A 15,620-nucleotide genomic window follows, 5' to 3' on the forward strand; every position below is an offset into this window, starting at 1 on the left:
GGGAGTTTGGTTTGGTCAGAAGAGGATACAAAACTAGAAGACAGCCATGTAGCAAGATGATGCGAGGAAATGATGCATCCCCCATCGACAAAAAGGGCCACTTTTTAGGGAAAATATATTATCCTTTAATAAAAAAAAGAAGGTCCAAATTAGAAAGAACAAAAGGGACCACTTTTTCATATTAAACTGTTCAAAATAACCCCAAAAGTTTTGGGAAAGCAGTCCACATTTTGGAAATTAGATATGGAAATGATGACTACCGGTTGTGTATGTTAGCAACATTGTATCAAATGTTTACAAAATATTGAGTTGTCCATCACTTAAAATGATTAAAACAAAGTCCATTTTTTAAAAATAGACTGACATAAGTAACTCAATAACGCACAGCAAACATGTCATGTCGATCAAGCAACCCACATGCTTGAATCGCACCCAGCGTGAGATAACGTTTCATCACTTAGCCATGCATTCAGATCAAATAGCTCATTGTGTGTAGGAACTAATGAATTGAGTAGAGTTTGCCTCAGAATCAGTTGTGTAACTTGTGTTCCATGTGTGCTGGAAAGTGACAGGGTGTTGTGCTGGATTAAATACAATTTGTGAGATTTGTTTTAGTTGGCATGTAATCATGACAATTGGAGGAATAATTTGATGGGTTCTAGTGGATTTTAAAAGACCAACTTGAACTTACAGTCTTGCGCCAATGGTGTGGTGACTGTTGAGCTGCAACAAATAACGGTTTTGCTTCTTTTGTCACAATCGTGATAGAAATGGATAGTAATATTTGAAAGTTACAATTGTGCAGAAAACTGTTTAGTGTGGAGAGATATATTGGTGTGGAACATCTCATTTTCTACATTTGAATACTTTTTTCAGTGGATTTAGAATTCTACGAAATCTGACTGCAAACTGGAAAGTGTTGTTTGTGCTGAGCAAAAACAAAGACTCAGTACACGGGTCGATCTTACCGCTTCCGATGTTGATTAAGATACTTCTTGCATCGATCCCGAGATGCGGAAAAACCAATAGTCATTTTGTCCCACATAAATGAATAAATAACAAAAACCCCGATCCCCGGTGGACTCACCCAAAAGGTGACGTCACACCATATGATCGTCCTTATCCTCCTTGGTCTCCGACTGACACAGGCGTGCCTATCGATTGTTCATAGCACTGTGTATCAATTTCTCGACCAAGGCGAGATATACGGTTGTAGTTTCACACCTTAGGTAAAACCAAACCGGTATTGTTCGGCTGAGGATAGTTTTGACGGCATTTTCTGGCGAAAAAGTGACAAAAAAGCGATCCAAAACTTAGCTACATATCGTGCCTCCGTTTGTATCACGGGACACGAGCAATTCAAAATGGCCGCTTCGTTGACGCCATTCATTTTGTTTCCCACGTAAAACAACCATTGCAGCCTGTAAGTTACAATAGATGTTTGTACATACACATTGTATTTCATGTACGGTAGGTTATTGTTGCTATGTTAGGGTGATTACTCTATCGTTATGTCTTCATTACCGTCCAATAAAGACGAGTTAATCAGATATTCATACGGTGGGGATTGGTAGGGACCCGTCTGACATTTTAGTAATAAAGTTAGCCAGTCCTTACTTTACCACTAACGTTAGCGACCAGCCTCCGTGCTCAGGTTTGCTTACTGGGCTTGAGTCGGCGTGTTGGGGGGGTAGTGCCCCCTCCCTTTCTCCTCGCTTCGCCTCGGCCCTGTCGGGCTTGCCCTTCCCTGGTGACGGAGCGGGACCCACACCCGCTCTGTTTCACCCACAGGAGTGCTCACGATCTTCTAGATGTCTTTCTTTTGCTTAGGACTCTCCGAGTTCCAGCTTGACGATTGGGATAGGCTCCGTCATCGCCATAAGACGAAGAAGAAATCTACCAAGGGCACTGGTAAGGTCGACACGGTGGATTCTGCTGTGACAGCCCCTATGGGTCATGGCAGGTCTGCTTAAGGGGCTCCGGTCCCCGGACAAGCAGGCGGTTCCTTCGGGACTGCTAAGCGCGTCCAAAGGCTCAGCAGCCAGCGAAAGCACTGACTATACGTCCGGAGCAAAGTAGCAGGCAGCAGAGCGGTAACCACCAGCGAAAACCCTAGCGGGTTTTGCAGCAGGAGGATACCAGTCGACACGGTAGATTCTGCTGTGACAGCCCCTATGGGTCATGGCAGGTCTGCTTAAGGGGCTCCGGTCCCCGGACAAGCAGGCGGTTCCTTCGGGACTGCTAAGCGGCGTCCAAAGGCTCAGCAGCCAGCGAAAGCACTGACTATACGTCGGAGCAAAGTAGCAGGCAGCAGAGCGGTAACCACCAGCGAAAACCCTAGCGGGTTTTGTAGCAGGAGGATACCAGTCCTCTAGCGAAAATCCTCACGGGTTTTTAGCAGGAGGACACCCGTCTGTTGCAGGCATATCTACGGGCTCAAACAGCCACAGTAGTAGCCAGCGACGGGCAGCATGCAAGGGTACCCGGGCTTGCCTGGGTTGAACCCTAGCATGCATGGGTTCAGCAGAGACGATACCGCGGCTAACGCTGTGGGTGTAGTCTTAGCAGAACCAACTGGGGTTGTCACACGGCAGCGTTCCATGGCGGGACCGCCGAGTGATACCCTGGGCCCTAGAATAGCTGCTGGCTGTCCACAGGGACTGGCTGGCGATTATTCAGGGGTTGGGCTCGCAGTCTCTCACGGGACAGCGACCCAGGTGCATTCGGTGGCAGCTACAAAGGCGAGCTACGGCTTGACTTCAGTGGTAGCCGCTATGCACCCGCCCATAGCTGCCGTGAGTGGTCCGCCACACACAGCGACCTTGGCGAAGCTCTAGAGGGTACAGTAAGTAGCTTGAACAGCCTAGCTGATCAACAACCCACTTATGTCCTCGAGAACCAGCGGAGCGTAGGTGATCCATTACCGTCAATGGGTCAATTACCCTCTCTTGATCGATCACTGTCAAATCAACAGGGCATAGCTCCATTGATTGACGCTGCCTATTCAGGTGGCGAGGTGATTGATCGGGGTATCTGCGCTCAGCTACCCGTGGTACTAGGCAAGCTCCCTCTAGCCAAGGGACAGCCGGTATAGCGGGTACCCATACACACGGCTTGATCCCTTGCGGGGAACGCAGTGAGGCATGGGTACAGTGGTACACAGCCGGGAGCCCTCACGGGCACCTACGCTGGAACCACGCATACAGCGGTACACAACCGGGAACCCTCACGGGTACCCATGCTAGTACCGCGCCGGTACCACGCCAGCACACAGCTTGATCCCCCAAACAGGGAACGCGGTGTGGCGAGGGTACAGCGGTCCACAGTTGGGAACCCTCACGGTACCCACGCTGATACCGCACCGGTACCGCGGCACCCGCCTTAGTCGCCACAGTCTCTGTGGCAACAAGGGGAGGCGGTGCTGGTACTGCAGTACCATAGGGTTACCCTGGTGGCGGATCCTTTCAGGGTCAGCTGCCGGCTGGGTATGCACGTGGTACCCGCCGCAGGGTGTTTCTTCCACGGCCCAGCACCGTGGCAAGTGTCGCCCTAGCGATGGCCACGCAGTACCAACATCAGCTGTTGACCAGGCCAGCCGGCATGGGACTAACCCAGATCTTGATCAGGGTAGGCCCGTGCTGCTAGCGCTAGGACGACGGCTGCGAGAGCATCGGACCCAGTGGTGCCATGGCGGATACCTCAGGGTCTTGCGGGGAGTACTCCCTCTTCTGCTGGCAGGTAGTCGGCGAGCCACACAGTGGTTATGCCTTCTTACCCGCTTTCAGATGCCCGTCCTCAGTTACCGTCATCATCGGAGCATGATCACGGATACTGTGGGCGAGGGAAAGGAGTCGGAAGCTGAGTCCGGTAGTGACATCACTACAATCTCCTTCCCCGCTGCCCGCTGAGGGGAGCAACAGCACTGATCTTCCTCCGGACACCCCTAAGGGGAGTCCATGGAGGAGGACCAGGGATCCTTTCAGTAGGATGCTCAGCTGCTGCTTCCTCACAGGGGGCGCCTGCACTCTCATTCCCGGCAAACCTCACGGGTAGATATCGTGGGGCTGTCGAGCTCAGTAGAGCTATGGCGCCGCGTGCTTGCACGCTTCCTCTGCGTGTAACGCGGGAGGACCACGGGACCTACCTGAGGGGATCCGAGAGGGACCCAGATGTCGTCAAGCGTATCACGCTCAGACAACATCTGAGCTCTTCCGCAAGGTGAGCCTATTAGCGGTGCTAACAGCTAGCCTCAACGAGAGCTCCATGGGCCTAGCCCATAGGGTGTCCACTCAGCGCCCGGGAGGGGCCTGCCACTCCAATCGCTCAACGCGATGGAAAGGCAGGGTCCTTTTCTCTTTGGATGCTTCTGCGCTACGGTGGAGGACCGTGCAAAGAAGCTACCAACGAGAGCACTCTGAAGAGGTCGGAAACTGCCCTTACCATGGGTAGGAGCTCCGACTTCAGCAGGCCGTGCACCACCAACAGTACCCGAGCCCACTACCTCTGCAGCACCCATTTCTGGGAGGCGCAAGGGTAGCACAGGAACAGCTGGCAAGCCCCGAAGAAGAGCAAGCGCTCTTCCAAGGGAAGCTAGACAGAGCATTCCTGGGGGCTCAGCGGTTTTTCCACAGGGGATCTCCCAGTGGGCGACCGCTTATGGCTTTCACCCAGAGGTGGGAAACCATCTCTTTGAGCGCCTGGGTATGGTCAGTGGTGAGTGGGGGTTACAGACTGGCAACCCAGTCTCCCCACATTCGTCTGCACATTTCAGAGGTCCACAGTAGTGCCGTCAGACGGCCCCCAGCGTCGGGCACTACTGACAGGGATCACACAGCTTCTCACGAAGCGGGCGATTGTCGGTCTACCCCCGTTCTCACGGGTGATCTTGGAGCCATTGGCTCCAAGGAAGACCGGCGACGGGAGCCCCATCCGGAACCGCAGGCTGTTGAACACGTTCTTCAGGCCCAAGAGGTTCAGAATGGGGACTCTCGCCTCGGTGCTAGCCTGCCCCATCAGGGGCATGGGAACAGCATCGCTAGATCTCTCGGACGCCTATCTGCATATGCCAATCACCTCTCAAGATCGGAGGCATCTGCGCTTCTAGGTACAGGATCAAAATTACCAGTTTTGATACCGCCATCCGCCTGTCCATCTCTCCCAGGGTGTTTAACACTCTTGGTCAGAGCGGTGGCAGCGCACCTGAAGCACAGGGTGTCAACATCAGTTGCTACCTGGACGTTTGGCTCATATACGGACGCACTCCACTGAAGACTACGGGTCTCATGGGGTTGATAGTCCGTGGGTGCGGGACCCTGGATTTTTGATCAGCTCAAAAAGTCCAGCGTGGTCCCGACGCAACACCACTATTTGTAGGGGCCCAGATCACCCTCACGGAGGGGTTCGCGGTGCTCTCACCCGAGCGGGTGACGAACATGGTGCGGTGTGCCTGACTCTTGGCCGAGTCTCGGGCAAAACCCGCTGTGGCATGGATGAAGGTGGTAGGCCTAATGGCCAGTATGGTAGACCTCGTACTGTACTGCCGTTTCTACGTTAGGCTTACCCAACTACACCTTCTAGCCTGCTTGCAGGCCCAGTCGTCACCAATATCCCTCGCGGTTCCGTTGTCGGAGATCGCGCGAGAGGAACTCTGGTGGTGGACCCATCAGCCCAATTTGACCCAGGGTGTCAGGTTTCCTGCACCCCGGTATGTCACGTAGTGACGACCATAGCGTCAAAAGCGGGGCTGGGGGTCCACATCCACGGAGACTCCGTCTCGGGCCTATGGGGCCATAGAGACAGAGTTTCACATCAACCTCCCTCGCTTACGAGGAGGTGATCGTGGAATCACATACCGTTGTCCTGACGGATAACACAACCGTGGTAGCCTACCCCAACAGACAAGGGGACTCCGGGCCACCACGATTGAGCCTGCATGCACGACACCTGATAGGGTGGTGCAAGTTCAGGCAGATTACGATGAGAGCGATACACATCGCTGGCGTCACCAGCATCCTCGCGCACAATCTGTCACGAGGAAGGGTGTCGGGACCAGCAGAATGGTCCCTTGCTCCATGCGAGGTCGCTCAGACGATCTTCAAGGGATGTACCACCCCTCGAAAGATCTGTTCGCATCTCATCGCAATCATCCACTGCCGGTGTACTGCTCAAGGGTCGCGGACCCCAAGCATTCACCGTGGGCGCTCTGTCCATAGACTGGGGAGGATGACAGCTTATGCAGTCCCTCCGATCTCACTACTCATGAGGGTGGTGGCCAAGATCGGGTGGGAAGACTGCATTGTCATTCTGCTAGCGGCAAGGCAGCTGGCACTCCCAGTACCAGATCTACTCCGGATGGCGGAGCGGAGGTACCAGTCTATCACTAGAGCACCTGCAGTTAGCTGCATGGCCCTTACCAGGAACACGCAGCGGAGGGATACTTTTCATCAGAAGCTGTTTTCTCGCATCGCCGGGCTGACGGAAGTCTACCCTCCGTGCGTATAGCCAGAGTCTGGCTCCATACTACGCTTGGTGCAATGAGACAAATAGCTCTCCCGCTAGAGCCTCTGTGCTGCTAGTTCCGGAGTTTCTGACAGAAAAGTTCCAAGCAAGACTTCAGCGGGCCACTGGGGCCAGCTATAAGTCAGCTGTCCTCTCCATTCACCGAGGTTTCGAGACGGGTCGACTATCATAGCCGATGGTTACCTTATTAGTCTACGCCTCGACGGTATGTTCAACGAGTGTCTACCAAAAAGGAAAGTGATCCTCCTAAGGGATCCCAACACAGTCTTAGATTACTTTAAGGGTCACCCTTTGACCTTCCGTCCAAAAGCGGCGCTTAAATACGTAACTCTCAAGATGGCTTTCCGGTTTGGCGTTGGCTTCGGGACACGGTCTCGAGGTTAGCTTCCGTGTTCACAAACACTGGAGCGACACTGTTTCGGCGCTCTGTTCTCGTGACTACTGAACGGCGCGGTGCATACCGACATTCGTCCCTCTCCAATCCCCAGGGTTGGGCAAGGTTCGGCTGAAGCCAAAGATAGGCTGGGGTGTCCGATAAGGCGCTGCAGCACTATTTCTTCCGAACACAAGCCTTGCGAGGACTCACGACCGCATTCATCACCCTTACAGAGCCTTTCGGTCCAGCCGCTGTCGCAATGGCTGGTCCAGGTGTTGGTGGGGTCCGGGGAATCGCGAAGGTTTCGCGTCCCACGACCCACTCGACACGAGCTATCTCATCATCTTGGGTATACCGTTCGGTTGTCCCTTGAGGAGATCTAGCAGGCGGTGTCCCGGAAGCCACCTGCGCCCTTCTCTACGATACTTCCGTTTACGTTAGTAATCAGAGACGGGGCGGGAGGTTTACCGGGACATTGTTCGGGCGATCATAATACGGTGGTGTACGGGTACCAGGTTTTCAGACTATACAGAATACTCAGCATGGTAAGAACCAGTGTCGCTATTCTTAACCACCAAACTTATTAAGTAAGGAGGTTTATGTCTGTGATCGCGTGGTCTTTTTGTTTCCCGACCGTTGGGGAAAATATTTTCTGACCTCGCGAAAACCATCGTTACCGCTCGATCCCTGATCAGATGCTGACCAATCTTGTACCTCCATCCGTCGGTTACTTGCTAGATCGATCTTTCAGATGTTGATGCAAGAAGTATCTTAATCAACATCGAAGCGGTAAGATCGACCGGTGTACTGAGTCTAGTCCCAAACAGAAATGTTTGGTAGACTCATAACCGGTGCGATCTTACCTTTCGATGTTGATTATCCCGACCCCGCCACCCCTACAAGTTTGGTCCGGTAGGGGATCCCAAGTCGGATAAGGGATTTATCATATGGTGTGACGTCACCTTTTGGGTGAGTCCACCGGGGATCGGGGGTTTTGTTATTTATTCATTTATGTGGGACAAAATGACTATTGGTTTTTCCGCATCTCGGGATCGATGCAAGAAGTATCTTAATCAACATCGGCAAGGTAAGATCGCACCGGATATGAGTCTACCAAACATTTCTGTTTGGGACTATTTGTGTTGTTGGCTTCTGGGCTTCTGTTTTCACATCACACAGGAAGTATGAGCGTACACACAGTTTCTTTCTAGTGGATCTCAATTAGTCAATATAGAGAAAATATTGGTGGTTTTCGTCTTCTCACTTATTGTTTAAAAGTAACCATTTTTAAGAGTATTTTGCATAATATCTGGTACTATACCAGCAGTTAACTTCAGAGTGCAGCAGTACCAAAACGGACTTAATTCATACCGCAAGTGAGTGCAAGGTGTTATAAACCTTCTGGATTTAAAAAGCGCTTCAGACCAAAGCAATTGGAGTTTATCGAAGGAGTTATATAAGTAACATGCGGGAGACAAATCGATTGTAGAGAGGATTCTGCAAAGTACGTATTTGGCTCATGTTGGATATATTGTATTGTGTTGATGGGAAACGACATACATCTAGGAGGAATACCACCATTATTGCTGGCGATGACAAAGCTAAGGTAACATGATGTTGACAATTTTTGCTGAACCATGAAATGGTATCAGCCTATAAGAGTGAATGTTACTAGCTTACTTACTAGCTTACTTACTAGCTTACTTACTAGCTTACTTACTAGCTTACTAAGTTACTGACTAACCATTTGGTCTGAAATGGACATATCTCTAAATGCCACGAAGGTATGACCCCATGAGTGGTGTCATATGAAAGAGGAAAACATAAAGAATATAATAAAAATATTTCCAAACGTCGGAGGTCATCCAGGGGTCACAGAGGTCAAAAAGGTCATTTTAACTGAAAATGCTCCGATTGAGCTTAAATTTAAATGCAATGATCCTTGTGACATTCTAAACATGTTTTAAAGATTTAAAAATTTATTTAAGGTCATTAAGGGGTCATAAAGGGGTCAAAGATCAAGGTTCTCAAAATGCTCCAATTGAGCTGAAATTTAAATGCAATGATCCTTATGACATTCTAAACATTTAAAAAATATTTTAAGATTCATTTAAGGCCATTAAGGGGTCATAAAGGGGTCAAAGGTCAAGTTTTCCAAAATGCTCGATTGAGCTGAAATTTAAACGCAATGATCCTTATGACATTCTAAACATGTTGAAAATATTTTAAAATTCATTTAAAGTCATTAAGGGGCAATAAAGGGGTCAAAGGTAAAGTTTTCAAAATGCTTCAATTGACCTGAAATTTAAATGCAATGATCCTTATGACATTCTTAACATGTTTTAAATATTTTAAAATTCATTTAAGGTCATTAAGGGGGTCATACAGAGGTCAAAAGTCAAGTTTTCAAAATGCCAGCTTCTCACGATCAAGGTATATTAAAATGGCAATTAATGAAGCAGTCTTATTAAAATTAATACTATCCTGCACAGTATTGCTGCTTGATCAGATCGTCACAGTCATCTGCCTAACTTACCTTGTGCCGTTGCAAACCTAACTTACCTCGTGCCGTTGCAAAGGGCACAGTTGCTCTAGTTTATTTTAAATTCTTTACTTTTCCTCTTTCATTAACACCACTGGTGGTCATACCTTCTTAGCATTTCGAGATTATGTCCATTACAGACTCCGGGTGACAGTGGTATAGGCCTACCACAATATACTGCCAAAGCCACATGGTTCAGCTATGGTGCGGTTATCGCTCTAGTTTAAACAGAAAGTTGGATTTTTTTTTTCACAAGTAACTATTGTCCACTTCAAACAAATTACATTCTTCTTCTTTCATGAGACTTGCTTTATTTTGTTTAATTTACTGTGGAACTCAGATTCACAAACTTAAAAATACCTATAAGGGACCGTTCACAAACACTTGTTAGGGGGGCCTGATGCAAAAAGGGGGCCCTGAAAATGTTTTGACCCTCCTAAGGGGGGGGCTGAAAAAAATGACCACAAATTTTCCTGGGAAAATTCAGTTTATATGCTTTTCTATGGGATTGACCCATAATTTTCATGTGCAAAAGGGGGGGCCCTGAAATTTTTGAGGTCTGTAAAGGGGGGCCCCCGAAAAATGTTTGTGATTAAATTTTTTTGCATCAGGCCCCCCAACAAGTGTTTGTGAACGGTCCCTAAATTGATCATGTTTTGCAGGGAAAAGAAGAACCACAAATCGCATACCACTAGCAAAATTTAACACAAAAATTACAATGGAAACATGACATGCAAAGGCAGATAAACCAGAGATTTAAAAAAAAAATGATTGAAGTTTTTTGCATTTCTAAATTCACAAAATTAAGAGTCCTGCAAAATTGTTGCCATTAGGTAATAAAGTACTCTTGAATAAAGTACCTTATGTTTTGTCATAGACAGTGCATGGAAAAGCATCTTCTACTGTCTATGGTTTGATCATGTTTATTGTACATGGATATAGAAGGAGTACAATTTTACAAAATAAATGCCTAGTAATATTATTCCTGGAATTAATTGATTTGAAAGAGCATTTTGTAAATTTACCTTGCTTTAATGCTTTTGCAGTCAAGCAGTGTGTCTGCAAATGGAACATTATATATATTTTATGTAGTTGTGTTATGCAGGGAATTTAAAATGATTGATAACATAATATTAACTTGAAAACATTAACCCTAACGCTCCTGAATACTACAAAATACTACTTGATATATGCGCTGTTCGTGCATGCATCCCACGTGGTGTGATGACGCTATCGCCCTAAGTGATATATAGGCACGGTTTCGCTGGCCAGTGAAGCCCAAGACCCGTGGCAAAGTGTCGCCGCCCGCGTGCGTGGCATGCGCGGGGGAGCGGGTTCGAATGCCAGCCAGAGCAAACAACTTCTTTCCTTCTTTTCTCTCTTTATTCTTTCCTTCTTTCCCCTCCCGTCGCCAAAAAAAAGCCCCTAGGCGGTTAGGGTTAGGTTACCACTATCGAAACTCAGTATAGGCTTCCTTAACCCTAACGCTCCTGAATACTACAAAATACTACTTGATATATGCGCTGTTCGTGTGCATGCATCCCACGTGGTGTGATGACGCAATCGCCCTAAGTGATATATAGGCACGCAGTTTCGCTGGCCAGCGAAGCCCAAGACCCGTGGCAGAGTGTCGCTGACCGAGTGCTTGGCATGCGAGGGGTCTCGGGTTCGAATCCCACCCAGACCAAACAACTTCTTTCCTTCTTTTCTCTCTTTAATTCTTTCCTTCTTTCCCTTCCCGTCGCCAAAAAGCCCCTAGGCGGTTAGGGTTAATGGAGATTATTCAGCATTTGAGCCATTTACCATGGTTGTTCATGCCAAACCGCAAATGACTGTAAAAGTGGAAATTTTCATGCTACATATATTTTTGTGCTTTTCTCGTTCTATGGGAAACGAGAAAAGCATAAATTTAAAAACAAGTAAAACAGTTAAAGATTAGCAAAGCACAAAAATTAAATCGCATGAAAATTTCCGTTTTTACAGTAATAGTAGAAACTTGTCGTCTAGCTTGAAGCAGTGGTCTACTTTACACAAGTGGTCGATCAGTGGTCCAGAATAGTCTACCTTTCACACTGGTTGATCAGTGGTCCAGAATTGTCTACCTTTCACACTGGTTGATCAGTGGTCCAGAATAACCGGAAATTTTCCTTAACACTGATTTGTACAAGCTTTTGTATAGACCCATTCAGTGCAGAAGTTTGCAGTAAGAATGGGCAGTTCCAGTTGATATACATACACCCTAGATGGAAGACATGACCTTAATTTCCCACATTGGGGATGTAGATTTCAAATGGAGTCACCCATTCAGGTAACCCCATTTGAAATTCACACTCCTTGTGTGGAAGACTAAGGTCATGTCTTCCATAGGGGGTGTATGGAATTCAACTGGAATAGCCCAATATGGGTAAATATTATAGAAAAGGCATGTACAAGAATAAAAACTTTGGCAGGCTTTTCTGGTTTTTGTTTGTGGTGTGGACAAAACGTGCCAGATACGAGTTTCTTTAACCTTTGTACTGTTTACTGCAGGGTGCAGTATAGATACCCTGTTGAGTACAGTTCATGTTATATGCCATGTGTGGTGTGGTGCACTTTTTTGTTGTTGGAATCATAATGATATCGTTTTCTATATGAATTTATATGCCTATATTTGGCATTGTGGCATTTGAAATTTGGAGGGATTATATCTTTTAGAAAGGCACAAATAGGCGATGTAAGTTAACCGGAGGTCGCTGACATGTTCCAATGGGACAAAATACCAAACTACTCCTCTGGGAGCTCAAAAAGTAATACGCCCATGTTTAGTCGAAGTAACTTGAGAATTACGGGACACCACCCTAAAATTCTAATGTAAATTGGGTTCCAAATCTGAATCTCAACATCAACAATCTATCTTATGTTCTGATCCAAAGGGTCTTTTTATCTTTTCAGTTTCCGTAAGTCTTTTGTTCAGATACGAAAACGCAAGGCATTCAGTAAGTTACTGTAATCTGATTTCATTGTTAACTCTGAAGTACCAATCAGCTTATTTCAATAGAGGTGATTGCTTATGTCAATAAAATCGGGAGAGAAAAAAATTATGTTAACACCAGTGTTTTAATGGCCTAGCGCCCTCTTGGTAAATTGATCTACATTGATTTGACAAAATGCATGCCAATCCGAATGACAAAGTCCACTTTTTTTCTGTAAAAAGCGTTGCAAATAAGCCCTAAAATCACAAAAGGCCCGCTTATGAGCATATCGCACCCCAATGCACTTGTGCAGGGCCACAGTGTCGCCCTTCCCTCGTATCAATGTCTATCTCCCTATTTTGCTTCATCCTGCCCCCCATGATCAGTCTCCCCACTCCCTCCCGTCCCCCTGTCCCTACTCTCTCCTCTCGAGTTCTTCTCTTTCTAGTATTTCCGTCTCTCCCTCTCCTCTCTTTCTTCCTCACCCCCCCACTCTCGCTTGTTCAGTCTCAACTTAAGTATCTCCTCCCTCCCTCCCTCCCCCTCATGAAATTTATCAGTATGATCCATGACTGAAAATAAGCTCTGCAAAAATAAACATTTAAAATAAACCCGAGTCTTGCATATAGGCCCAACCAATTATCGGATTAGCTTGCCATGAATAGAATACATTATCTTTGCTCCAATGCAAATTCTTTTGTATTGCATTTCAATATAAAACATGATTACCAAATCACCACTTGTACGCGCCTCATTGGGATATTTTAGGCGCTTTCGTTTCATCACCAATATGAAAGACTTTTGCTTATAACTTGGCAACATGGTTAGTATATATTTCAATGCAAGACTTTTTTACGAGGCACTTACGTCTAGGCGTAAGTGCATATACACCAAACACAAGTCAATTGAAGCCGCAATTTACCGCGAATTTAGGACCGTAAAATTTAGACTCTTCTTTTGTCTAGATTGGCACCCAACCGCACATCTCAAGGTTTTATGTAAAAAATCAATATAACTTACCAAAACGAAAACTGAAATTCACGAGCTTCAAATTTTCAGTAACTAACAAAAGGCTAGAATAAAAGATTGGTCATACCTGGGAGACTACCACTTCAGAATAACAATGACTTACAAAAACTATTACGGATACGGAAACAGAAACTGAAAAGATAAAACGACGGAAAGTCTCCTAATCTCAAATGCTTTAATACCACATTACTAACCCTAATTCCAATAGTAAAACCTAACCTAAGTGTGATCGAGAAAGATTTGGTATGGCAATCCCGGCTGCAGGGGTACACCCTGTCAGTACGAAACCCAGTCAGTCCGATCCACTGCTAGTCCGAATTTTAAGCTTACCTAACCCTAATCCTAACCCTAACCCTAACCTTAACCCTAACCTTAACCCTAAACCTAAACCTAACCTTAACCCTAACCTAACCCTTACCCTAAAAATTCGGACTAGCGATGGTTCGGACTGACAGTGTTTTGGATTGACGGGGCGACCTGGTCACCCTGGCTGCAGCCGCATCAACATACAGGCTCTACCACTACCCTATCCACAAGCAATCTTGAGGTGCTACACTCTGTGCGGAGGTGGTGGGCTTCACACATATACTGTCGCCACAGTGTGCCTCTGCTAAGACTTCAAGTTCGTTGTTCAGGGCATCGCCATCTCAGGGACCTGAACAGGTTCTACCTCTCCCATGATTCCAGAGGTGCTGTTTCCATACTATATTTTGCTCTTGAGATAATTAGTCATTCATTGATCTCTCAAAATGACATTGAACTTCATTTCAAACTTAGATGTCATATTTTCCTGGAAATCAAACAATCTTACATTGTAAGATGTTAAAGTGGCTTTAATAACCATGGACTGTAGAAGAAGTCCATGCTTTAAGCATGATTTTAAATGAAGTTTGGGACTGATTTGAATTATTCATTCCTAAAAATGCAAGATGGTCATAATTTTTGACCTGAGTTCATTTAGTAGTCTACTAATGATTCTGGAAAAGCTCTTAACCATCAATTATACCTCTTGTGGAAGTCATTCCATATCGAAGCTTACTCATCTTCCATTGTAAAATATATATCAGAGATTGTTTGTGATGGTGATATTGCTATAAAGTGTTTGCGGTTATCAGGGTACATATACCTCAAGTGACCCAGATCCTCCCTCCATTAGCGGATCCTCTTCCTATTCCTGTTGTACTAGTTCATATGAGGAGTTGATTTGGGGAGGATCAGTTGTCACTTAATGAGCATGATGAGGAAATGGAGATAGCTGTGACAGTGATAGTCTGTCACAAGCACAAGTACTGTTTTGAAACATAATTATCATGAGGTGATGAATTCGCAGAATTTGTGTTTATAGAGTTGATCAAGTTTATTTTTGATAAATTTGTTTTGTGACAATGCACAAAATTTGATGCTGGAATTTTAATGGAGTATTTCATGTTCCTAGCATTCTCTTTTTGTGACATTTTTTCAGTAGATATCCATGGAAAAAGCTAATTCCCAAAATTTCAGTTTATTCCGATTTTCTGTTTGCGATTTATGCATGATTATATGTAGTACATAAATTACATTGCTCCACAGGCCACTGTGTTGAATTACGTTCTGGCACACCAGAATGTAATTCTAATTTGACAATATCTTTGCTAAATGAATTAATCTGCAAGAATTTTTTTTACATAAACATTATGCAGCCCAGGAATTTTGAATATCGCGTGTTGAGAGACCGATGTTTTTATTCGTTTTATGGTCACTATGAGTATGAGTTTGTTTTAAATAAAACCATGTGATTTGTGCTTGATAATTATTTTTCTTACATATAAAGCATAATGTTGTGATTGCCAGAGACTTCCTTTAATCCTGTTGCTTGTCAGGGAAGTCCCAACCTATATGTGTGATAATCCTGTACCATGTAATGATAAGTAAATTAGGCTGAATTGTTTCCTTTGCGGTTACCAACACTTCCTATAGGCCTTGTTTAACACGTGGCTTTGCACCATCACTGCAAATTGAATGGAAAATGAACTGTTTAGCATACATAGCGTAAACCACTGAGTTGAATTATTTAAATCATCGTCAAATGAAATCATAGAATTATAACACATTTTAAAGTTATGGGATGCTGGTTGTAGCCTTTTTGACTATTATTGACTACTTTTATCAAATTTTTCCCCCTTAATGTAATGTCAGCTTGCCCTTTCTGAAAAAAATCCTGGCT

At 45.8% G+C, this 15,620-nt stretch overlaps 1 long non-coding RNA gene across 1 annotated transcript in view; it reads left to right on the forward strand.

Moving 5' to 3' along the window:
* The window catches only part of LOC140169103 (uncharacterized), a 118,169-nt gene that overhangs the window by 50,062 nt on the left and 52,487 nt on the right, over window positions 1–15,620 (forward strand). The gene's annotated exons all lie outside the window — the stretch shown is intronic.

The sequence above is a fragment of the Amphiura filiformis genome, chromosome 14, assembly GCF_039555335.1.
Source record: "Amphiura filiformis chromosome 14, Afil_fr2py, whole genome shotgun sequence".
NCBI classification, from domain to species: domain Eukaryota; kingdom Metazoa; phylum Echinodermata; class Ophiuroidea; order Amphilepidida; family Amphiuridae; genus Amphiura; species Amphiura filiformis.